Source organism: Opisthocomus hoazin, chromosome 7 (assembly GCF_030867145.1).
Source record: "Opisthocomus hoazin isolate bOpiHoa1 chromosome 7, bOpiHoa1.hap1, whole genome shotgun sequence".
Lineage (NCBI taxonomy): Eukaryota > Metazoa > Chordata > Aves > Opisthocomiformes > Opisthocomidae > Opisthocomus > Opisthocomus hoazin.
In genome coordinates, this window is record NC_134420.1 from 42,864,614 (window position 1) to 42,891,536 (window position 26,923).

Sequence of the window (26,923 nt, forward strand, 5' to 3'; positions counted from 1 at the left end):
ACCATGAATGTGCCTTAAACAGTTATGATTAGTAATGATGGATTCTCATTACTCATTAAGGCAGACCACAGCCTTATTCAAATATATTTGAAAAAATAAGATACATCACTGAATTGCTAAAAAGTGTATGGCTTGTCAGTTTTCTTTGAAGGAAGGTAAAAAGAAAAATTGCTGCTAGGTTGGGAATTACAATCCCACATCCCTTCTGAAATTGCAAAGAGAATGGGTCCCTCACCCCGAAGCAGGCATTTGTGGGTACGTGTCCTGAATTTTTATTATTTAGCACATGAAAACACATAATATTTGCCTTCCCACTCTGGTGTTAATATGCCCATTTTCATAAGTAATGAAGGATTTTGCATGAATAAAAGGGCACTATTTTTTCTTCAATTTAGATCCCAAGGTACAATCTTCTCACCAGTTTCTGCACAGTAAACCCAATGTGAAACAACATTCCCAACTATTAATATCCTCTCAGGAATTTTGATAATGTACATAGCTGTATCTAAGTTTTTCCCTGTCATTTTCCGTCTTTTTTTTTTAATTAGAGAATATATTTTATACGCAGACTGAACCTTGCTTAACACTGTCTTTAACACCGCACAAGATTGCAACTTGACAAACATATATTATTGAATGATGCCATTCATCACATTCAGAAACAGAAGTGGAGGCCAATTCCATTTAACAGACAGTGTGAGGACTGCTGCTGAATGCACAAATGGTGCTCTGTAAATGTCGCCCCGCTCATTTATGAAGGTCCTCTTAAAAGAGAACTGTTCTTTGGAGATGGTAGACAAGAATCTGAGACTTCATATTAAAACTTAAAAGAAACATGCTTTTCCCTGAAAACATGCTTGAACTCATATAAGCTCATAGAAAGCAGTACAAACTGACAAGTAGGGGAAAACCATTGTGCTTTCTCACCCAGTGGTGAAATTCAACTTTGTGCAGAATAAATTTGGAGATTATCCTGAAGCAATTCTTACTAATCCTCCCCCAAAATTCTTACATAATAGGATGCTAGGAAAATGTTCATACAAACCAATGTAATAATGGTAGAAAAGAACCTTGCCTGTGCCTGAGAAAATATTTAGCCTTTTGAAATTAAGACTGAGTTCACCAGACCCAGACTATTCTAGTAGAAAATCTTCATCACAGGTCTCTGAATTAATGCTTCCTTTTGTTACATTTCTCCCTGAACTCTTTGCTGCTCAGTGTCCTGATCCAAAGAGGTAAGGAATAGTGTCACCAGATGCAGGTACAAACATAGGTTTGGGACAGTCCCGAACCTATATTGTCTAGCTCTGGTTAAATATGCTAGCCATTATAATATAATGCATCAGAAACATTTTGGCCTCCAGAGATACGGTGAAATAAACCAGTAAGGGCTGATCTGAGAGTCAGTCAGGAATAAGAGTGTAAGCTGTAAATCTGTCTTTCATAGGCACTTATGTCAAGATTTTAGAGAGCCTTGACAGATGTATCACGAGGAGAGTATATTACAAGGAGGTCATATGAGGGATTGACCAGGAATAGGTATATTCCAGAGACGGACATACACTCCTTGTTTTTGTAAAGGAATGATGTCTTGTTAATCTTGACAATTTCAACTCAGAATTTTTCTACGGAAATTCAGTTGTTCAAGCATTGCAATATAACGAGTCACTGACCCATAAATATTACCCCATCAATAAACCATATCTGACATTCCAGACAAAGGTGAAACTTCAGCCACATGCCGTCAATTCATTTGTATGTCTTCCAGTACCATCCAGGTCAGACACTAATACAATATGGTGTTAGAAATATTTGATTTTTTTTAATAGAGAAGTTTTCTGAAACAGTTCTATTAGTATAGAAATGGGCTATGACATTTCAGCAATAGTTTCTATGAGAAAATTAGAAATAGATATTTTTCTATGTCCATACATGGACTGGATTTCTTTAGAACTATCATTCTGAAAAAAAACAAGTACAAAATACTGACTTAGTAGCACAAATATGGCATTGCTTTTACCACCACATATATTCTGTATTACAGTACAGATTACAAAGTATGTAAAAAATCAGATTCTACTATTTACATTGTCTTAAATTAGAGTCAGTTGAGATAGTTGGATTTTCACTAGTGTGACTGAAAGAGGAATCTCTTCTGGAACAGAAAGCTTTTATAGGTAAGCAGAAACAGTCACCTGTTTAAAAGCCTAAGTGGGGGCTGAGCGCTTCAGGGAATTTGAAAAATTGCTACCATACAGTCTGAGCACCTGACAGTTTGAACCGCCCAAGCAAATGAGGTCTGCAGAATGGATATCCAACAAGCAGAGAAAGGTAGCATGATCTTCAAAACTGGCCATGTCAGGGAAGCAAAGTGACAGATTATGACATTTAAGCAACAATCTTCACTGCCTGTTCCTCAGTCTTTGTTAAATCATAATGTTTCAATATAGTAGAAAGTTAGATTCCTAGAGAATTCAACTAGAAGTGAAATTTACAGTCCTTCTAATGACTTCGGTGAATACAAAGTTCTTAAAAAGAAAGATTTCTGAAAATGGCATTTGTGTTTGGTGGTTTGGTCTTCACTAATAACAAGTAGACAAAGGGTAAATAAATGGTAGATTCTATGCTAATGGGCCTTTTTGTGTTTGTTGTTTATTTGTTTGTTAGTTTTTCTTTGTAGCGATGAATATAATAATGACACTAGTACCTAATCTAGTAACTAGCTGCCACAAATCTGATGGACCAGATTTCACTCTTGGAATATTAATAAGTTTTCTTGTGTAGCTATGGGTAATTCTTCTGTAAGCTCCAAACAGAAAGCAGGCTGTGTCAAAAGATACATGCTTCTTTTAGTTCTAGTATCAGAAGTACACAAGCAGATAAACAAAGTTTGTTCTTTTTCACGGTACATTAATATCTGTTAGTTTACACAGTCTCTGCCAGTTCTTGAATATCTGCATTCCTAAACTAAGGTTTATGAACATCATGAAGAACACATGCAGCGCAGTTTATGTTTGTCATCATCTGATTTATACATCATCAAAATCATTATGTAGGAGTGTCATGTTATGGTACCGTACTGTCACATTTAAAAGATGGTTGTTTTAAAAGATGGGTATTTTAGAATATTTTAAAAGATTTTATTAGAGTTCCTATCTCTTAATTGATGACTCTACTTTCCACTTCCTGTTTAGAAGGAAAATTTTGGAATATTGATGTAACATGATAAACTCAGTTCCACATCCCACCTAGCAGAACTCCTACTTATTCTGACGTTCTTACCTGTCAGATAGCATTATATGAAGAAACAGGAGATGCAAGCTGATAATTCAGGGTATCCACCAGTGTACTACCTGCTTCATGATTAGTTAGGGCATTTGTCACCTATTTTCTATTTTGAAAAGATAACTTTCTTTTAAAATGAGTTGCAGAAATGCAAATTAAAATATACTCATATAGTTGTGATGACACGTTTTCCATTTTGTTACAGTCTTTGCAATATTTTGTATTTTTCTTCAAGCATAATTTTAGAGATATTTAAATATGAGGAACGCTAAACTGTCATTTAAAAAAAGTGTTTTGGTGAAGTGCTGGAAGGCCTAAAAGACTCAAATGAGAGGAGGCAAATGAAGGGAACCAAAATTTTCTAGTTTCACACAAAATATTTTTTATAATTTTAATTGAGTGTAATTATAGTACTGGATTATTGACAGTGTGTACTAAGTATGAAGTCCTGGAAAATGAAGCCTGTACCTTCTTCTGCATAGGTCACGTTGGTAAGACACAACTTTCTTTTATATTATTGTATGCTGTAAAGATAATAATGAGTAATGATCCAGAGATTCTACAAGAAAGTACAATTTCTTTACAATCAGTACAATGTAAAAGTAGAAATAATATTCTCTTTCTAATGAGAAGAAATACTGTTTTATAATTGCAGTATACAGTTGTATTTATTACAGACAACATGCCTTTTCCTTTAAAGTATTTTAAGAACAGTATAAGCCACTTTTAAGTTACCAAACCTGGGACCTCTTGTACAAAACTGTGCCATCACATCAGCATGTAAGTGCACTCTGCATAAAAAAGGATGGGGATTGATTTAAGCCGCACTACGGAGCCAACCCCAGGCTGAGAGCAGCTTTATTCTCTGCTTGTTTTCTCAGCTTTTTATTCATTTGCAATGAGGGAGTGTGGTGCTTTTTTTGAAAATGACTCTCTTGATGAGGCCTCTGATTGTAAAGTACTTTCAAACTGGGAACTTCACCACCTTTGTTGCTGAGTGGATAACTTTTCCATTAAAAAACGTGAACCTGCTTTCCACCAGCCCCTTTCCTCCTCCTCATTATTGTTCATGTGCATTGAAAGCGACTTACCATACCAGACTGCTCACAGGAAGCCGGCAAAAAGGTACCCACGTTCCAGTGCAATTGTGTGATAGCAACCAATATTTTCACTGCCAGACGGTACTAATAGCAGTTCCCTAAATGCAGCTTGAGTATTTACCTAATCCACTTTATCTCTGCAGATCTCCTATAAGCTTCCCATCCCCAATTTCCTCTTCTTAAAATACCTGTACACCGAGCATGTAGACATGAAACCACACAATGAATTTTAGTCACAAAAGTAACTGACTTAATGACAGACTTTTAGTGAGAATTTGTGCCTGGAAGTACTTTCGTTTCCAAGCTTCTTTCCTTTTCCAAAAATACACATTATCAGTACAGACTACTACTCACTACCCACAGTACTTCCGCTCTTCTGATGCTTCTGCTCAGATTTAGCCCACATTGACTTACTCTCTTGCTCTCTCTCAGAAGTAGAGCGATTTGCTTCCTCATGAAAATTGGATTTTTTTTCCTCATCATGATCTGGAATTTACCTCTCCTATACACTAACTGTTCTTCCTACTCTACTATGGCTGTAACTGTCAGATCTTTAAATCAATGGTAATTTACTAGTGAAAAAAAAAAGATAGATACTTAACATTTTAGCAAAAGTTTGGGCAATATTTAGCACTTGAGTGTTAAAGGAAGTGAGAATTCAAATTGTCAGCACTTAGCACTTTCATTCATATTCACTAATCTCAGGAAATTATGTCCTGAGAAACCAGTACATACTTAAAATTGAAACAGGCAGTTTAAAAAAGAGTCTGCGTGGCATCATACTTTTCAGTATTCAAAGTAGATATTGATTATTTTTCTTTTTCTTTTTAGATTGGTGGTTGTAACTCTTAGTAATTTATTGCCACTTTATTTGCAGCATCCCAGGACAGAACCTCTCATAACGTATTATTGGAAGACATTACCAAACTCTGTCAAATTTGGATGTGAGATTATGTTATACATTATAAATTACATCAGCAGATGTTCTTGTAAAAAGTTGTGGTTTCTTTAAATGATCTAGCTGATGCAACTCTTTGAGTCAATGTGGTGAGAGACAAAATTGATGACAGGCTCATTTAGTGGTGCACTTTTTAACCAACAGTTTGAAGAGATTAGGAGGTTGTCAGAAAGATAGCAAGGGAGGTAAAGGGATTAATTTCAAAAGTCATTTTAAATTAAAAACTAATGAGTAGGTTTCTTTGAAAACTCTTTTATAGCTGGAAGCCACTGAATGGAAAATCAGCCATAAAGAGAAATTTTCATTTAGTATTATTTTACTTTTATTTTCTCAGGCAGATGATTTCTGGATGCCCTGTAGCCTGCTAATTTGTCTCAGAAAAATGTAACATGAAAATTTCTTGGTGAACACATTAATCAATTAAGTTTCTTAAACATTTCTTCATCCCTGAAAAGTTTAAAGCTGAACAACAATAAAAGATGTCTATCAAGTCAATAGACAGGAATATGTTTTGCTTGACAGATAAATATTTGAAATAAAATGTGTGACTGTCATTTAAAAAATATCAATGAAGATTGAAAACTACAGGTAATTTTTTTTTTAAATCTATAGCAAAGTAGGTAAATGTGCAGGAAATCTTAATCAAAATATGTTTATAATTACAAAAGAAAAAAGGCTTTTATCAGAAAATGTTGGCATGCAAGATGGAATATATATAGATTGATAACATGTGATGCAAGATTGACATTTCCAATGTTATAAAAAAGCCATGCCTTGATAATAACATTGGACTTGTTAACCTGCAAGTCCAGTATTATTTTCTGCAAGGAGAAGCTCTACCCAAGCATAAAAAAAGAGGAACTGCCTGGGGATTTTACTCCTGGGTGGCTCCATGTAGTGGCTTAAATTGCATTGTCCCAGGTAGTACTCCCAGAACTGAAGTTGTTCAGTTCTTTCCACTACAGGAACTATTTTTTCCAATGTGTTCTAGCTTCACCAAAATTTAACAACTCTACCTGAATTCTACCCAAATTTCTACCTGAAATTTGATATTTCACTGTTTTCCTTCAGGCTAATTTTATGTAATTATTTGTGTGTGCATACATGGATGTGTATATTTAAAAAAAACCAAACATGTAAAATAAAGCTACTGTTCCTAAAATCAGTAGAAGGAAGAACAAAAACCACTACCCTGTTCTGTCCATGTTCAAAGAAGTACTGTAGTTCATTTGTTCAGATGCTCTAGTGCAGAGCATCTCCCAGTCCTGTCAAGAGTAACAGGTAACTAAAATTCGATGTACACGTTGAAATTTGCCTATGATTAACATATAATTATGAGACTGAAAAAAACCTGAGTTCATGTGCAGTCAGAGGTCTTGCCTCTGCAGTTCACCTCCAATGAGGAAAGCTGCATTTGCAAGCAATCTTCTTTGCTGCTGCAGCTGAGGGAACTGAGGACAGAACCTGGCCTTCCAGATCTCTGAGCCTTGTCTCCCTTTGGCTCCCAGGCAACGTGGACGGAGGTGGGTATCATCTGACTCTAGTAAGCATTTGCACAGAAGATACAGAAATACAGCCAAGAAGATGAGGAAGATAGCAGAAGCTTGAGCAACACATTTACAGAGGGGAAAAAGATCAGTACAAAGAAAGTGGATAATTGCAAAGGGAGGGCTGAAGGGAGAAGCAGGATTTGGGGACTGACCAGCAAAAAGCAAGAAGAAGAAGAGGAATGAGACACAAAGGCAGAGTAGTCTGATCATCATGTTCTAGAATTAGGACTGAAAAGAGCAATCCATTGAGTCTTACTCTTCTGCAGTTAGAAAGCAGGTATGGTTATTAATTTCATACACGGACTAGGGTTGGTCCGCATAAAGAGCAGTTACTGAGTTGACTTCCAATACCAGAAACTCCATAGTTCTAGAAGTCTTCTAGACATGAAAAACCATTTTTTTCTATTAGAAACTGATTCATATCAGTTAATGAATCAAAATAACTAACAATATCGTATTTCCTAAAATACTGCAACACATACTTAGGTATAGAGGCATTATGACACAGTCCTTCACTAGATGATCCTATTCTATTTCTTCCAGAGTAGCTGCATCCTTTTAAGCTGAACCAGTAGTTTCTCTACACCCCAGGTTCTCACACACAGAGCAGGGATAATAACACCATCTATCCTCACAGAACTTTGCAAGATAAATTCATTAACTTTTTATAGCGTTCAGATGCTGTAGCCAGCACACCAAAATACTGAAGAAGAAATCTGCAATACTGTGGTGAATACTAAAAACAGAGATCACACTTCGAATAACTAGTCAAATACTGATTAACTAATCATTCATTAAAACAGGCAGAGACTGCGCAAAACAGGCTCAAGTAAAGAAACAGCATCATGACACACGCATAAAGGGGCTGAATTAATATTGCTTGAACTATATTAGTTTTAGCATTAGAAGAGTTTGATTTCATGTATACAGTCTCTTGTTATAACCTCCAGGGTATTGCTCTATAGCTCTGTCTCTGTATGAAGAACATATATGACCCACTGTAATAGAATAAATGTCGTCAAATCTTCCTTTTACTTATGTTCACAACATATTCCCTGGAGTCCAGAAAGGTCTGTTTCTCTGATTTTACTTCTTTAAAGTTGCATGTGAACATTGTACAAAGCACAAAAATTAGTGTGGCCTCCCATTTCCAGCTTTCATTTCATCCATCAGATATCTCCCTATTTTAAAGGAGTGAAATGAAGTGACGTGTAAAAGAAAATAAAGGGTTGAAAGGTGAAGTGCTAACACTAAGTAAGGAACAGCCATATGGGAACAGTAAAGTATTCCCTGCGCGTTACATAGGAAGTGATGTAATGCATTGTGTTCCAGTCCATGTTCATGCACGCATGTAGTGTACATAGCAGCAAAGAAAACGGGAGAGTGAGCGGTAGGCTTATTTATCTGTATGCCTGTGCCCTATGCTTAAACACAAAAGATGGTAAAGTGTACCATTAAGTATGTTTAAAGTGATGCAGCTGGAAGCACAGAGCTCTTTCTAATAATATATCTCTACTCCTACAATTATAATCTTCAGCCTACCCCTACTGCCATGCAGCAGCTACGGTGGTTCTTGGAAGTTTTCATTAATGCAGGATTTCGCAAACTCATTTGCTATAAATTGTACTGTTCTTTTTTTATGCTTATATAATGCAACCTCTTTTGTATCCTGCCACAATTTGCCACAAAGGGAATGTAAATGTTTGCAGTGTGAAAGGAAGCATCATCTTTTAGTCCACTAACCAATAGATCTAGCTATTTAGATCTCAACTTTCCTTAATCGCATTCATATTACAAGAGAGTGCAGTAATAAATAGGACTTTCAAATATTTTGGCAGAAGACATTCTCTCCCATCCATTCTACTTCCCAGAGTGCGCCTGTACAGCTGTCCCCCTCTCTGTGCTCTTAATCACACCAAAGCAGAGGTTGTGCTACCTCCAGAAACATACTCAGAATCATGAGTCGGCTCAGGGCCCCCCTGCCCGTGCTCTGCCATCACCCCACCACCAATGACACTACTATCATTACCACTCACTGGTCTTGGTCCTTCCATACCACCTGACTTCCCATAGTGCACAGTACTTTCCAGCACTCATCATCCAAGTGCTGTAAAACCCACCATCCAAGTGCTTCAAAAACAATATATAATATAGATATATATGTATACTCCCACACTACCCACAAAGGAGTAGCAGAGCTGTAGGCAAGCAAAACTGAGACAGCTGAGGCAGAGTGACTGAGTGGAAGGCTGGGATGCAGGGTAAGAGTCCGGAATAGTCTTCTCAAAAGCAGAGATCAGGTGTAGCCATGAGCTGGGTAAATCCTTGGCCAGAACCAGTCTGTGGTCAGGGTATTCTTATTCCTGCACTTGCCAGAAATCAGTCCAGTATCACTTATCAGGACTGAAACCTTCCTCCCTTGTTTGGCAATAAGACTTAGAAATAGCTCCCCTGTTAATTTTGCCACTGGTTGAATAACTTTAAAATTTCAAGTACTGTAGGTAGTTCTAAAACACGCATCAGAGATGTTATAAAATCCGGATACTCAATATACTGTCAGCAGTGGCTCTGAAAACTGTTTGAACTATAATGCAGTCATATTGGTCTGTTGAATATTTTGTATGAAAATTTAGTGTATTGTGTGCACTACTTGAGGTTGCTTAGTCTAAGCCCTAATAGACATAAAACACAATGTGATAGATTTGTCCACAAATTTGTTTTTGTTGTGTATACAACAAAATTGTTGGTTGTTGATATACAACCACCTTTTAGGGTGTAGAGGTAGAAAGGGGTCAAGTGTCTACATGTATATAAAACCTAACATTTTAGACCTACCACGTGGGCCTACACATATAAAAGCAGGACCTGCAAATCACAGAATCTGCATTTAAATTAAAACTGCTTATTCAGGTATTTGGCTACAAGATCTATGGCAACTGGCACTTTCTAGGGACATTACATCACTCTTTTTCACAGGTGACATGCATGTGTTTGAGTAGGGCTTTAGCAGATGTACCCTCAGAAAAAAAAAGAAGATAATAAAAAAAATTAATCTTTGCCCTCTTAATGTTACAGTGCTGTTTAAAGGATGACATAAACTGTTTTTTAAAAGGGTATGTGGCAGAAACAGGTCCGAATGGAGTTCATCCTGGAACACAGTGTTCCTTAAAGGTTCCTACAACTCAGGTATAGAGACCTTTTCATTCTTTCAAAAATTTAGTTGGCAGTTGGGGGGTTGGGGTTATCAATTTGTTTGTTATGCTCAGAAGAGGTGCAAGAGAGAGAACAAAGAAACTTGTTGTCGTATATTTGTCCGAGCATGTTCAGAGTAAACTTTTTCACACACTTTTCAGTACTCTCAGATTAAGCTAAATCCTTATGTAATTAACAAAATATGCCATTGTTTGACTCCTAAGTGGTCAAGAATCACGGGTTCAACTCTGAACTCTTGGTAGCTACTTTTCTATAATTGAAGTGACACTTACTGTCCCTGCTGCACCTTCTCTGCTGGGAATGCTATCCCATAATCAATACACCAAGCAACAAAGTAGGTGGTAGCAACTGCAGATCTGTTTCTCTAATCATTGACCCACTTGTGAAAAAATGTTTGTGGGAAAACCAGAGATACCAAGTCCAAGAGGACAAGAAATGAGGATCTGATCAGATTCCACATCCAAAGCAAGGAGTGTACCTTGAGCATGTTCCTAGCCTAGTTTTAGCAATCAATTTCAGGTAATTAGCAACAGCAGTTCAGTAAGTCTGCAGTAAAATAGGATCCTCGTTTTCTGTTCAGAAACAGTAACTCTGCTTCCACTGGGTTTTAAATGTCTTCTTAGCCCTGACATAATCCTAGCTGCAGGCTTTGTTGAACCAACTGGTGTTTATTTTGAAACTGACATCTTAATTCCAGTAATCTGACTGCTCGTTGTAGGTCATTATCTCACCAGCAACATACTGACCACCATACAAAGAGGTGGAAAGGGTAAAGAACCTTTAACTGATACATTAAAAGTCATGCAGTTTTTTTTGAATTACTGTGAAAGTTGTATTCATGTTTCTGTTTTCCACTCATCAGTTGTTTGTAACTATGCTAGAAAAGATTCTCCTGGCTGGAGCCCAGCAGATTGGTGCTCAGCTTGAGAGGAACAGTATTATTTAACTTTGAAAATATTTATTGATTCATGTTTTAATTAGCAGTAAAAAGCATTTTGTTTATTTTCAGAACATTTTCCCCTTCACATTTAAGGGAAAATTCTACTCATTTTGTGTTTCACTTGCATAAAGGTGACATTTTCATAGATGCTTGCTTGGCACAAGGCAGAATCATGTACTTGGTATCTTGCCCTTGCTTTTTGGAAGATCCAGAATTGGCAGCTATGGTTATGCGTAGGGGGATTTTGCTCTCTCTGTAATTTGCTACCCAGATCAAATATGGAAATTTTTAACCCATGTTTTGTGGGTTTATTGCATTTTTGCATTTGTAGGTGTTTTTCCTGTAATATGCTTTGTTCTGACATTTAAACAGAGAACAGATACGTTTTAAATGCTTTTGCTTAAAATACCATTCATCATGTTTCTAAGTTCGTACAGCACATTCCAATGAATAGTTAACATTTTGGGTCCCAAAATAATCTCTACAAAGCACCATTTGATGGAGAAGCCAGGAAAAATGGTGGCAAGTAAATCCAGGTCTAAATGATACCACATTCTGATCCAAAATCATGCATCTTGTCTGTCTCAGCAGCATTCAGATTAGGAACTGTTAACAATGTCACTAATGTTAGTGGTACTTGCAATGAATATCAAGTATTGATAGAAAGTATTAATTATTATCATTGCACCCTTGAAAGTTGAAGCAATGTTATTTTACAACACAAATGCTTCAAGCATCCAACACTGCTTCTAAAACAGCAGAACTGGGCAAAATATTCATGAGAATGGCATTATTTATTTGTTTTCAACAACAACAAAAAAATCTATTTTCTAATCTGCAATTGATTTAGAAGAAGATAATGACATTTTCAAAGTAGTGAAATTTCATTATTTGTGATGCAGTTATTTGCAGAAACTTGAGAAATGAGTCCTTTCATACCCATATTTTCACTTGTGAATTCTCACAAAAACTTAATGAACTACATGGACAGTTGGAGCTAAGAAGTTTTTGCACATTAGAGTCGTTCTTATCAGATAAATATTTTTAACTGTTCTTTATGTACTGGGAAACTGCTGCTCAGACAAGTGAAGGCATGTGCTTTGTATATCACAAGTCTGAGCACTTCCAAAAAAGCTCTGATGTTTCGTGTTGTGTTGCTGCAGTCCACAGCTGACTATCTGGTTTCTTTGCTGATTATTTGCAATGTAGAAGGGATAAAAGAAAAGTTAATATGTATGTCCACACCCCAATTTGCGCTCTTCAAACCAGACTGTGTTTCATTAATTCATTGATGGCTGTTTAAGTACATGTATTAGGACGTGAAAGGCAAGGTGCCATTTTGCTGACCAGCTCCTCGATGGGGTGTCAACCTCTAGCAGACAAACAGAGCAGATAACTAGGGGCAATAGTGACTTACATTTTCTTGCCATGAATTATCGGAGATTTTCTGGGAGTGCCCTGGGATCCCCCTCAGCTAACTTCAGTCACTTGAAAATTAAACATCTGGTTTAAGGTAATTGTCTAGGCTCCCTCTGTCATCACCTGAATGACAGACGCCCACAAAGGGACTGATCCTTTTCATCTCAGGATAGGATGAGGTAGTCCTTAGTGGTTTCTTCCTTTCTCCATTGCTATAAAAATGAATATAGATGACAACTCAAGGCTCGCCTGGACAACCACTTACAGAACAGATATTAGGTGAGCTCAACGCCACACTCAGGGTATCTGCAGAAGATTTCCAGCAACCCTGGGTGCACATTTAAGAAATTACTGTCCTGAAATATCCATTTACAGGAGAAGATTACTTTGGTAGCAACGATGCCAGAATGGCTGGTCTGTCTTCTCCACCATCACTGCAACTTGCTATGAGTGAATTCAGAGCAAAAACCAGGGTGCTCGATGCCAGTCTTCAGAGCTCCTATACTCATAAACAGTAGTCTAATTGTTTAGTAATGCCTTTGAACTCATGCAATTAGTCACAGTTTTTTAGTGCTTTGGGGAAAAAGTTTGTGAGTTTGAGTTAATTCATGAATATATTCGTCTCATTTTGACCCTCTGGGTGAGAATCCCTGTAAAACAAATCAGCACAATCAAAATTCTTCAAATTCAATTTATATTTCTTTCTCATAGACAGTTTTTACACTTCAGAGAAAAAAAAGAAAAAGAAATATTGTTAGTTTCATCACCAGCAGGACAATATCTCCTCCCAAAGCTTTCACTTGCTCATCTCCCCACTGCAACCTCAGAAATTTCTAACATTCTGTCACTACCTTTGTCTAGCAGAAAGGTTCCAAAACTACCATTCAAAGTGTTTCTCTCCCCACAGATGGGAGCAGATCTATTATCCATAGCATCACCAATCTTTGTCAGCCAATCTGTCAGCTATGAAGTCATAAATTACGGCATCCAAAAATTCTTTCTGTTCATGATTTTTCACTATTATTTTTGAAAAACATTTTAAAAATATTTGTTTCAATCGATATACCTAAAAATATGAATTTAGCACATCTTACAGTGAAATTCCTCTTGTTCCACCATAAATCCGCAATGGTGGTGATGGAATGACATAATCATGGTGATTAGAGCATGTCTTACTAGAAACAAATACCACCACTTGTGAGAGTTACAGTTTCTTCTAAACGAAGAGTTTAGAAGAGAGAAGGGGTTATTTGAAAGTGTTTCTATCTTTGAAAGTGTTTAGTCATGCTGTGTAGCACCATGCTGTTGTGCATCTAATAAATACAAAAAGATCAACTGATGTTAACCTGCAGGCCTATACAGGCACTGTTTCCGTTAGTGCTAAAGTTTATATTTTGTTACTGCGGTTGTTCCTGGAAAGGATCTTCAAGATCACTGAGTCCAGTACATCACCACCACACAGACAAGCATTGCGTATGTGTACATTTATCACGCCCTGAAAAACAGCTAAGCAGCTTGCCTGCACTGCAGCCAGGCTGCTCTTGATGTTCACACATCCTCCTGAATTGGTTGGGATATCTGTCTGAACTTCATCTTCATCTGTCTACACTAATCACGGCAATCTCTATTAATCCCTTCCCGCAAAATCCACTCCAATCATCCCAGTAGTTCTCTTCACTAGTTTCGGTATGAGTTTATCTTCAGTGACTATGGATGACCACAGCTACACACAGGAGTAAAATAATCCCCCCAGTTTCTTGTGCAACAGCATTAGCAGGTACATGGCTCTTCTGGAAATACCTTGATTAATACAAAGTTAGTAGAGGATCATATTTGCTTTTTTCTTTATCCCTTGCCAAACAACACAAATCAATTAAATATAACAAGTCCTTCTCTTCTAATTTTTTTCCAGACAATGATTTCTCATATACATTTCAACACATTTCTCTGATTTCACTCTTTAGTATTTTGATGTCTTTCTGTGGAACATTTTGATTATGACTCTGAGTTTTGTGTCATTAGCAAATTTCAGAATCAAATTTGTGGGGTTTTTGTCAGTGTTATTAATGAAAATGCTAAGTAGCATCAGATCCCACACCAGTCCCAGGAAAAACTGATAATCTGTTAGTTTAAACATTTGTTTTCAGTCCAGCTCATCCTTTTCTCCCTTTTAGCAATCCTACATCTCTTTTACTCATTTTCCTGTTATTCTGTCTCTCCAGTTAAGTTAATCATTAGTTAAGACTATCATCTCAGACGGTTTACAGAACCTGCTACTTTTCTACATGAAAATCAGTGCGATGATCGCTTTGTAGAAAAGCAGTGGCTTGAAGAAAGTCTGTACTGTTCTTGTGTCCTGCTAACCTTAGTTGTTTTCTTGAGTACTAGAAGCCCATGGTCCTCTGTTTTTCTTCCTCTGCATTCTCTTTTTACATTGTCTTCCATATCATTCTCATTTGACCTCTTTCATTGTTCCAGAGTGATACATTTTGTCTTCTCAGTCTCTTCTTCCTGATCCTGTTCACATTTTTCTTCCAGGTCGAACTCCAGACTTTGTCTTTTCCTTCTGAACAACATAGCCTGCCCCTTTTTGGACAATTCCATTGGTGTCTTTCTGTTCTTTCCACAGCTTCTCATCACTGACAGTTGTGAGGAGAAATGAAGGAAGGAAGATAGCAGAGCAGAAATAATGAATATAAACAGACATGTAGGAAAAATACTGAAGTGCAAAAAAGAAAAAGCTTTTTTCTGTCACAGAGAAACAAATTTTTCACCAAGTTTCTCTTCTGCCATTGCTGATACCTGAATTTTATTTATGAGGTGGTATATCTGAAGACTGCATGTACTCAAGGTCCTTTAAGAGTGTGATTAGCTCCTTGTGGTTCAAGTATTCTAGGACTCTGATAACTTTATAAATTTCAGGTTGCTTATAAAGAATCACAAATGTTATAAAAATTCTGAAAAATCTACTTTCTGGCTATTTCTTAAGTGCATCTTTGGCCTCTTGGATTTACACAGTGAAGAAGAAAAAAAGGCCAATTGACAGTGGTCTGCATATACATACAGAGAGGCAATGCTTATATGTACAGACATATATATGCACATATGTATACGTACGTATATATGCATGTACATAAATCTGTGATATTCCTAAACTAGTTACTCTGAAACAGTTAACATTTATAATGCATATTTCCATGAGGTGTTACACAGCATTCAGAGAATCAGGTAAGAGACTACTATATAATTCACAGTTCTGAAAGATTATGCGGACAAAGAAAAGACCAACTTTACCATGTCTTTTTAAATTTAATTTTTTTATATATTGAATATAGTTGGAGTATTAAAACCCCAGCCTTTGAATAAGAGTACATTAAATATAGTTCAAATAAATTGTCTATCAATTAAATGTATGGTTATCAAGAAGACACTTCAGAAATTGCACCTTTTTTCTACTACCAGTAATGTCATTGTAACAGCCAGTGAATTGGGTTGTTTTATGCAATACAGGAGGTATCATTTTACTGTGTAATTCAGGATTCTAGTTTAAATACAACATTGTAGATGATCTAGTCTGTAGTTATCTTGGAGGAAACTTCCAAGGTAGCCACTCCCCTCTCCTTTTGTTACTGAAACAACGGCTGAAAACACCTGAACCTTCAGGTTTAAATAGAAAAGCATTGTCAGTGGTAGCCCCATATTCTGAAACACATTTCATGCAATGCTGTAACACGAGGATTCTCCTGAACTTCAGGGCATTAAATCTGTTAACTCTAAACGTCTCAGAGACACATAAATGAAGGCTGCTACTACAATGGGAGAAGATTTAATGTACATGATTTTGATAATTTTGCATTTCTGTTACACACTATATATATTTATTGTGGTTTCTTTTGATTTAGAAATATTTGATTAGCACTGTGTAAGTTAAAATAATTTTAGCCGGTGTAGAACATTTGGAGGAATATCTGTATTCACTTACAAGCGATGAAAGAGAGGACTGAAAACATCGCATGATGGCACTGGACTACTATGGCATGATTGTACCACAGAAGTGTGAAACAAATGGAAGGTACAGAAATATTTCAAAATTCCACTGAACTACAATTTGAAAGCCTTGATTTATAAATATTTACATATGAAAATTCTGCTTTGCAATAAACAAAATATAACTTTTTCCAAAGAAAGAAAAATATGGAAAAGAAAGAGCATACAATATACCCATATTACCAAAAAAGCATGATTTGTTTTTTACTAAATATGGGGTAATTCTTTCAACAAGGTTTCAGCCTTATATTTATTATTACCAATGCCTGTGATCTCTGTGGAATAAAATTTGGATGTTAAAGCTAGCACACCAACATGAAATTTAAACCCCATGTTTTCTCAAATGATATTCACTCAGACCTATTAACTTTGGACTCAGGTGAGTGCAGATATCCACCCAAGGAGAACATTTGTAGTTTAACTGATCTTTAGGCCTTTTCTCTTAATTTTGCTAATATTTTTCACCCTGCATTTTCTTTGCATTTAACTATTCTACTAAAAACTGAAACTTACTTTCTTGTTTATAATCAAGCTATTACAGTATTGGGTTATTACTATCAAAGCTAGGATTTACTTTATAAAGTTTCCTGTCTAACACATGTCTTTTCAGGATTTATTTTGTATTTTATGCAGTTCATGCTGACAAGGTCTCTGTTCTGGGGAAAACTGGGCCAAAAAGATATTCTTCTTGATATAGAAGGCACTTCTAAAGATGTTATTTCATTCTGAAATATAGCCATACATGAAATACAGAATTTCAGAAATTCATGGAAGTCAATAATAAAAATGGTTTAATATTTATTTTATAAGTATTTAAGTAAATTTATATTCTGGACCTATTCCTACATTTGGAATATCACATCAGCTTTTACTACCTGATACCTAACTATTTCTTCAAAGTCTTCATTATTTTATTAGGATATTTTTTATTATGTTCATTGAAAGGCAGCTATTTAATAATGTCAATGAGCATGTCTTCCAGTACAAAAGATGAAAACATCTTTAAAAAAACAACAACCCTACCTTAATTCAGTTGCAGTAGTCTTAAAAATAACTAGATTCTTCCTCCAACTATATATTAGATATGTATTTGTAAAATGCTGAAAGAAAGAAAACAGTGTTTACTCCCTTCTTCTTTTTCTTTTCCCGTAATATTTTTTCTGAAGTTGTGTGAAAATTCATGGTCTCTGACATATCTAACACAGTTAATTAATCCTAGAGATGCCAAAACTTACATCGGTCATCTGTCTTTCTTCCCTCTTTGCAAATAAAATCTCATTTTAAATCAAAACTTTGCATTTTTTTTAAGTAGTGATTCTGTTCTCATATCAATATAGCATAACTCAGAATACTTCTCAGCATTCCCACAGTGAATGCAGAAATATGTCTTGAGTTAGTCCATAAATGCCCTCTGGTGACTATCTCCAAAAATGCAAGCAATTTTTCCTTTGACTTTACATTTTGAATATCCAGTATAGTAGTTCAACCAACTAATGCTGAAATCATAACAGAAAATAAGGAAACAGCAATTTCAGAGATCAAACTCTTACGCTTAATAGGCCTTCTTTAAGTTCTGTTTTGTTTCTCAAGCCTGAAGGGAAGTAATGGCAATACTAACCTGATCCAACTCCTAGTTCCCATGGTCTTAAAATTCTGTTATAAGACGTATATGGTAGATAACTTCAATTTATTTAAAGAACAATTAAAAAAAATAGAGATGAGGCACACGGAGCAAAGGGAAAGCGATGATGAGAATTTAGGAATCAGAAAAATTACCCCTAAAATAAACATTAAAATATTTTGGAACGATAAAAATGTTTAAATAAAGGTCAGACTGGTAAACTGAACCAAAACTGATTACCTTAAAATTTTAGGTCAACTACAAAATTATTTGCACAAATCAGAACCTATTAGTTCTTTCTCTAACTAATAAATTTCAGTATATATTATAAATCATTGTTCTTCAGGTCATGACAAAATTAATTTGCTGCCATTTCATCATCTGTGCACAGTGAACAGTTAAGCTACAGTTTGTCCATAAGGCAGTGTTCAGACTTCATCTCCTGGATTTTATCAATCTAATATAAAAAAAGAATTGAAAATTTCATTTGAAAAGACTATAGAATTGACAGAAAACTCTCTAGCTTGTAAATATGCACTGCATTCCATTTGATTTGCTCACATAACCGGAAATTTTCCTTAGAGTGGTTCCTCTAGTTTACATCTTGTGTGTTCTAGCAAACTTTCTGAGAGAAGGTCAAGATAAGCTTTCCCAGTTTAAAAAGTCTGAAGATGCACAGAGTGAAGGCGATGGCTCAGAATTGTCAGTAGCTAAGAAAAGTAGGAATTTTAGAACTTGGAAAGGTAATGGTAGCAAATATGTCATTACCCGCTGAAGTGAACCTGATGGCCTAGTAACAAAAGATGTAATTTACTGTCTCAGTTCCCACAAGTCAATGGGACATTCAGCAGAATGTTTTAGGCCAATAAATATATACATTTCATGCTCACATTAGAAACATTCTAACCAATCACTGCATGTCCTAATATAAAATAAAAAAAAAATCAGGTTACTCTATCCTCGTCGAATATTTTTTCCATGGGAAACGTAAAAGGTTTTAAATTTACTGAGACTAAAATAAGATATTCTGAGTGCATCCAGAAACACTCCAGCAATGAGTTCAGGGAATGATCTTGTAGCAGTTGGTTTGATCCAAACTTTCTGTACTGAAAGATAATCTCAAATTTAAAAGTAGTGATTTAGTTTTCATATCAGTATTATTATGGGTCTTAAACACACTACAATAACACAAGCTACTGTGGTAGAATAAATACTTAAACAAACAAAAAAAAATCATACCTTGCATTGCAATTCTATTTAAGGAATCTGGCCAAGAGCAAAGTACGGCTTTTCTGTAAGTTATCAAAGAAATGCTGATCTTTTACAATGCTCTGATAATATACCTAGAGGATAACAGCATGCAACATTCACATTGAGTACTGATTTATTTGCTACATTATCTCAAATGGAACTTTAAACAGCAAAAATCATGTCTTAATAAAGACAACCTAGCTGTGTCAACAATTTAAATTTAAGAAAAAAAGAGTTTTATTTGTGCTGTGTGTGACAGTATGCCAAACCATGAGGCTTCCTAAATTACAAGCAGATTTATATACTCAAAGTGTTCATAAAACCAAACATGTCCAGACAACTAATTTACTTCACCAAACATAAGCACTGTCATGAGAGAGCAGAAAAGGGAGCCATTGGTTCCAACAACAGCATTCCAAAAAAAAAAACAAAACCCAAAACCTGTGTCTATACTAGTGTAAGTATGGTAACAGATGATTTATGTTAACTCTCACTAGTTTAGAAGTTGGCCAAATTACCAGAAGGGCTGATTAAGCATTAGTACTGATTGAAAATAAAAATAAATCAGTAGTTCAAGTGCCCCATGAGTGTTTCTTGGACTAAGAAATAAGATTTATTTGCTTCAGGAGTTTTTATGTTGTACAGTGTCAGGGTCTTGGGATGCTGGAATAGGCTCAGTATTTGTGGAGGAGACAACAGTAACAGACAAGTAGGCAAGTAAGTAGGTAGAGAGATGTCTAAATCTTTCAAATGCACATAAAAGTAGCTTCTGTAGCCCTGGGTTTTACCGCTGTCATCTTCTTCACCTTCCCTAGATTCTCACTTTTTAGCTAAATTTACAAGTTTTATCAATTTATTTATAAGATGTTTGCAGTTTCTATAATTTCCTTTGTTTTTATCACATATCTACCTTAGTGTGATGGTAATGCTGATAAATAATACTGCTTATTAGATACAGCAGGTGGAATGAAAACCTTCCATGTGTAGACTGTAGCCCCTGGAAATGGTCAATAGCTTTATTTTTACATTCAATGTATTTTTGGTGTTGCTGGTGGCATTGTTATAGACAAAGGAACCCTGTCCAGTATGAATACTATACTTTTATCAAGATGAATCTGGAATGCTTCCTAGGTTATACATCTGCTTGCTCCATCTAATTTACATATCAGAAGATATGCTGACCAGGGGATATGGAGAGTAATTATATGTATTACAAGTTGTTAGGCTACTATTTCTACAACTGCCAAAGACTCATCACCACCACCCCCTAAATCTAAATAAGCTTCTGGTTAGCTGGCTGTCAGAAGCAAGTTAGAATTCTTGTGTGCCAGATACAACTAGCTGTACCATGCTTACATGCTATCATGGACATATTGCAAGACTTGTCATGGGCTAAATATTTTGCCACTGACTAGAGGACAATAGCTTTTAAACGTTCTAACATCATATGTTGTACTCAAGATTCTCTATCCATTTTTAACAATTTCCTGTTTTTTACTAATTGTTTTTCATAAGCTATGGTAATTGCAGATGAGCTCTGGACATAAGCAGTAGTAGAGGCAGACTGAAAATAAATGAGTTGCCTTTAAGGGACAGAGTCTCTTCTTACAGTAGCCTCTATAGTCGGTGCTTCTGCCTGGTCCAAATGCGCAGGGACAGTGTCAAGACAGCAAAACACCACTATGTTTGTTCGTACTGTGCTTTGTAAGTGAAGTGGCATATTATAGTAAGGCCAACACTGCATCAAGCTACCTAAGTTTTGCGATCGTGAATGTGGTTCGATATGTATCCAACAATGAAGAGAATAATTATCGGGCAGTATGATAGTTGGTACATCTGTTTTCAAGAATTTTATATCATTTTTCTGAATTTCAGCAACCAATTGGTATCGGTCAGTACTCGGGCCAATTGCTAAAGAAGAACGAGGTTTCAAATTTTTCCCCAGAGAATCAATACAAAGCTTAGTTCTTTGTTCATCCTCCCTGGTCAGGAGTGATGAAACATTAGCCCATATCTTTTATACACGCATAGAGTAAGTGTATAATATGGTGTCAGATCCAGTACATTTCAGAAAAGATTAGCAGGGAACATGCAGTCTTCAGCAAGTGGATGAATTGCTCAGCAGCGAAGGCATTTCAGAGGCAGCCTGTCATTGTGAAGTGGGGAGAAGAACACTACCTTGGTGCATCCAGCTAAATGTGCACCTGTATAAAAAGCTTATGATATTGATTTGAATTTGCACTGTACCCCATACTTGATCAAAATTCTGCTTGCTGACTAAATGAGAAATGTGAAATTAAAATTCTCTGACAGATTTTCAGAAGTCTCCAGATAGGACTGGTCCATTATTTTTTAATGGAGATGCACTGGATAATTTTAGAATCAGCAGCTCAGCATTGCTCCATCTACTCACTCAGCCAGGTGTTGCATGCTGCCTTCAGAGCAGTAAGACACTAAAATTGACCTTAACTGCCTTTTACCTCACTGGTAAGAAATGTGGCATGTTCAACAGAAATGCAGGAGATGTGTTATGTCCATGCTCTTGAAGACAGCAGGGCAAAGCTTACCCCAGGTCTGGGTTCATTTCAGAGACTACCATTTGATTTAATATAGCCATACTGTGATTCCTCTGCTTGTTAAAAGTACATGCTCAAAAAAGCACATTTCTAGAGAAAAGTTTCCTCAATTATGTGTTAATATAGGTACCTAAGCTCATGTTCTGAACTTCAGCAGCCATTTTTGAAAGTCTTTATTTTCAGAAACCTTATGTAAATCTTTCAAGTTAATAGCTTTGGCTTGTACAAAGTGAATAACAGTAATAAGAGTGAAGAAAACACCAGAACTATGATTTTGTATGAAACAGTAGGCAATATTCAAAACTTTATTAGTAGTGATATGGTGTAGCTAGTAAATTTTCATTCACATAATTTAGGCTATCATCTGCCTTTACCTGAACCTAATGACCTTTGCACAAAAGGCTTATGTTATTTGTTTAGCATTATATAATTTGTTTCAAATCATATCTAATCATCTAACTTCTCTATAATACTTAATCATCTAAATTCTCCGTAAGAGTTTTGAAATATGCACAGACATCTAATGAGAAGACACAGCATTATGTTGGATAACGTAAAATGTTTTGAATACTTAGTTCAAAACAGGATAAATTCAACAATGAATTAATTTTATCCATTTTTTATTAATTTCAGCTGTCTCTCAGAAATCAATAAAGAACTGTCAGACCCAATGTTTTACAAAAGATCAGACTCCGGATGACTCCAGAAAGTAATTGAGATTGCACTATATACTAGGTAAAGAACTCCTTGTCTAGTCTGTAAGTCACCACCACTCTCTTTTTTCTTATTTCTTCTTTTTTGTACACACATGAAGAGATTATGGATCTGATCCTCCTGTCACTTATAGTGGTTATGTGATCTGATTGATTATGGTGTGAAAAAAAATCTGAGGATTCTGCACAGTCTCTGGATCAAATGTATCTATATAGCTCCCACAAAAGTTCTGTAACCCTCAGCTTCACAAGCTTTTCTCCTGCTTGTTTTTCGTTATTAAACATCTTCTTTAGAAATATCAGGTGTTCAGTGTTCCATGTGATCTTACATTAGTATGACATCCAGCTTCCACCATGGAATTTAGTTTTAGAAGCTAAGAAAATATAAACTTTAATTTCCTCAGACAAAATGTCTTTGAATTTGAGTTAACCAAATACTGGATGTTAGCTGAAATCTATAAATTTGAAAAACTACCAATAATGCAGAACTGTGCTTGCATCTAACAAGAGATTTTATGTATTCTCTTAGCTATTCCTATTTATAGTTGCTTTATTAGGTTTAATAAAAGATTATTAAATGTACTACCTAAATTACTTGAGAACCATCCAATATGAGTAATTGTATTCATTAGTCTTGGAATTGCACAATTTTAAGCTAAAAAATAGTAACAACTCAGTCTCAAAATGGAATTAGGTTTTACAGGTGACAAATATATTTTACTGACTAAAGCACCTACAGTGCTTTAGGTTAGCCCTCTATATTTAGAGGGCTTTTTCAGACCTTACACATTTGTTTTTATTCTTCAACAAGTAAAATTGAAGAAAATTTTAAAAACAAGTAGCTACAAAAATTATATAAAATCCTTCAGTGTTATATTTTCTGTGACCCATTCTGTTCTGTGACTATATTCCAGAGGCAACTTACTATAAACTACCTTGGGAAAGTTTTTTCTTTTATTTTTTTTTATAGAAGTGGTTCATGAGACTTAATAAGATTTAGTGGCAATGATTCCTGAGATACATTAGAAAGTTTCCTAAAGCCTCTCAAAAAAAACCCCACAGCATTACAGATTTGTTGAGTATGGTCTCAGCACAGCTTTAGAAAGATTTCTTCTTTATGTTTGAGAGAGTAAATTGGCCCACTGTCCATACAGTGGTAAGAAATTGAATTGTAGTGTATCTTCACAGGGTATGTGCATTAGTCTGAATAACTAAGAGCTGTAAATCCTGCTGACGACAACTAAGTGTTTGTTTGGGATGTGTGTAAAAAGAGAGCAATTGTACTAGCAAAAAGTTTTTTTCATTACAGTGATATCTAAAACTTAATGTTGTCTATTTTAGTATAAGAAGTGATAGGTGTGCATTACAGGTGTAAAATATTTGGTGTTAAAAACATGCATTTACAGGTGTACAATGCCCTAGGAACAAGAAGGGCTGAGACCATTCTGCAGGTGCAGGCTATAGTAAGAGGAATTATCTTTCCTTCTCCACTTCTTTTCCTTATCAAATCTTTGCAGTATCTCAATTCATATTAAGCACCATTTCTGTCTAAAGCATATAGTGCACTTCTATATATATGTTTATATGTAGCTACTTCTTCAATGACTAAAAAGTAAGATATGGTCACTTATGAGAAAGGAATACTTTAATTCCAGTATTTTAATGGTGTGAAAATGCTAAGAAACATCTGGGAGAACAGATAAAAAGAGAGAAATGTTTAGCTTTGCTACGAGTAACACGCTAACATACGATTACGTTGTAATGGTTGTAAGTTAACAAAACTGTTGTATGAAATATTTTGTTTAGCATTCATTGAAAACTGCTAATGTACTTGTGGTTTTTCATGAACTATATTTTTATGCATATGATTAGTGGAATACAAATATGCAAAAAAGCAAACAGTTTGGTGTTATAATGTGAAAAGAAATTTTACACCAATCTTATTTTTAATTTGTATGGGAACATTTTTACCACAAAATCCATATTTTAATAATACTATCCCAACTCTATTTTTTAAACTCATTTTGTCACTGTTTTGTAACAGAAACACTGTAAATATTATAGATGTGGTAAACTATTATACTTGTTTTCTTATAAATGAAATGATCTGTGCCAACACTGACAAAATGAATTAATGTGTTACTAAGGCAACAGTCACATTATATGCTTTCTCTTTCACAGTATGCGGTAGAGCATATGGTTTACTCTTAATGGAACACTAGCTTCTCATTAACATACCAGTAGCAATGTCAGAACTTACAAACCAGCATAACAGGGAAATGGAAAAACTTATAAATTAGACCCTTTCATTATTATTGAGTAGGAAATGACTGATGTTGCAAGGTACAATATTTAGCTAATACAGTGCCCTTTTCTGCATCTTTCCTCTCCAAAAAGAAAAAAAAATGTCCTTGTTGCAAATATAAATATTAAGATGCATTTCTTCTTCTACTTGAAAATGATTGACATTCTTATCATTTTTAAAACCATGTTTCAGTGTTTTTCTTTCTTATGCTGTGTTTTACATAAGCTTCCTTTTCTCTAGAACATATTAATACCAACAACATTAAGGGGAAAATAAAAAGTGCTCACTTCTATAAATGGATTATCCCTTCAGTAGGTACAGTGAACACAAACAGGAATTGTAAAATGAACCACATAGCTTCCTTGTCCGTTCAGGATCACGGAAAAGAAACGGATACATCAGACCACTGGGTCATCCCGTGGGGACAAAATAATGTGTCAGACCTTCACTGGAGTTGTTTGGTGTTGTCTGCTGTATTAAAGCCAGTTTCCCTAACTTCAAAAGTTACAACTGGTTTATGCCCACTGAAGTACTTTATCTTTTTTTAACGAACGTCTCCCAGTTTAGAAGCGGTTGTGGCAGGACAGTAGCACCTCCTAAGCGAGTGCTGCAAGAAGGGATTATCTAAAAGTTTCTTATTTTCTGCCTTTAAGAAGAAATTGAGTGTGAATTCTGAGTGTGAGTGAATATGGCAACAGCAGAAGAAAAGCTGTATGTGTGAGATTAACATTTCCAGTGTAAAAATCCATAGTAACTATTCTTTCCCCCGAAAGTAACAAAAAATACTGTAATAATAATAAAAAATACGCTATTATGATGCATTTCCTTTACTTTAGTACTCTTATCTTTACATCTCAACACAGCAGTGATATCGTCGGATGACCTGGTTGCAGATGGTTGTCTGCTATCCAAGTCACTGCAGGGGTAAAACTGTCTGGGGTAAAAACTGTCTAAGACTGGGTCATTCCAGAGTTTCATGGGAACTGAAATCTGGAACTGAAATTCAAAACACTTGATGCCACAAACTGTTGAATCTTGAGTCCCTTGGTATGTTGCAAAACACACTAAGGAAGTGTCACATCTGAATGGATTTAGCATGACTGCAGTACTTTTACTGACAGTGAAAGTCTCTTTTCAGAAATAGCTCTACATGATCCAGCGAAATTATGTTAAGTAACACTACAGAGCATAAGGAAGATCACCACAATCCTGTCCTCAGTGTTATTTTACTTTAAAGCACATATCTGTAGGTGGTTTTAGAAGTTTGTTATACACTACTCAGGGCATGAGAAAATCTTGATTAAAAAAATTTAAGTCATTAAATATTTATGGTAATGCGAGACAGAAAGTTTGCTCAGCTTAGTCTGCTGAGGATTTCCTTCTTACTAATTCTCAGGTTTTTATGTCTCCACTTCCATTCCTATTCTTTCATTTTTATTTTTATTTTTAATATTACAACATGTTTTTCTACTGTTTTCATCACAGTCAGTGAGGTTTCTGCAACTACCAGTTAAGGACTATGCATGAAGAGTTAAGTCAGATCCACCTCTGCTCCTTAGGGTTTTCAGCAAACAGTAACGATATCCAACACAGGCTGAGGGCAGTGAGCTGGCAGTGCTTACTGGGCTCCAAAGACAAAAAGGAAGAACTGTTTACACCCAGGTGTGGGTGTGTGTGTGTCTGTGTGTGTGTGTGTAAATAAACACAGTAAGGCATACTTCATTCATGGAATCCTCTTCTTTCATTGAGACGAAGTCATTAACAAAAAAGTGTAACTATCAGACTAGCTTAGCTTCTCTTTTTTCCAACTGTATTGTGTATCCGCACCTGAGTGAACCCTTATCTCACCTCATCGAGGATACCTAAGCGGAGTATCAGTTTAACTTCAATAACACAAACTGTTACTGCAATTAGTTCTATACTAATTCAGCAGTGATGTTTGTCC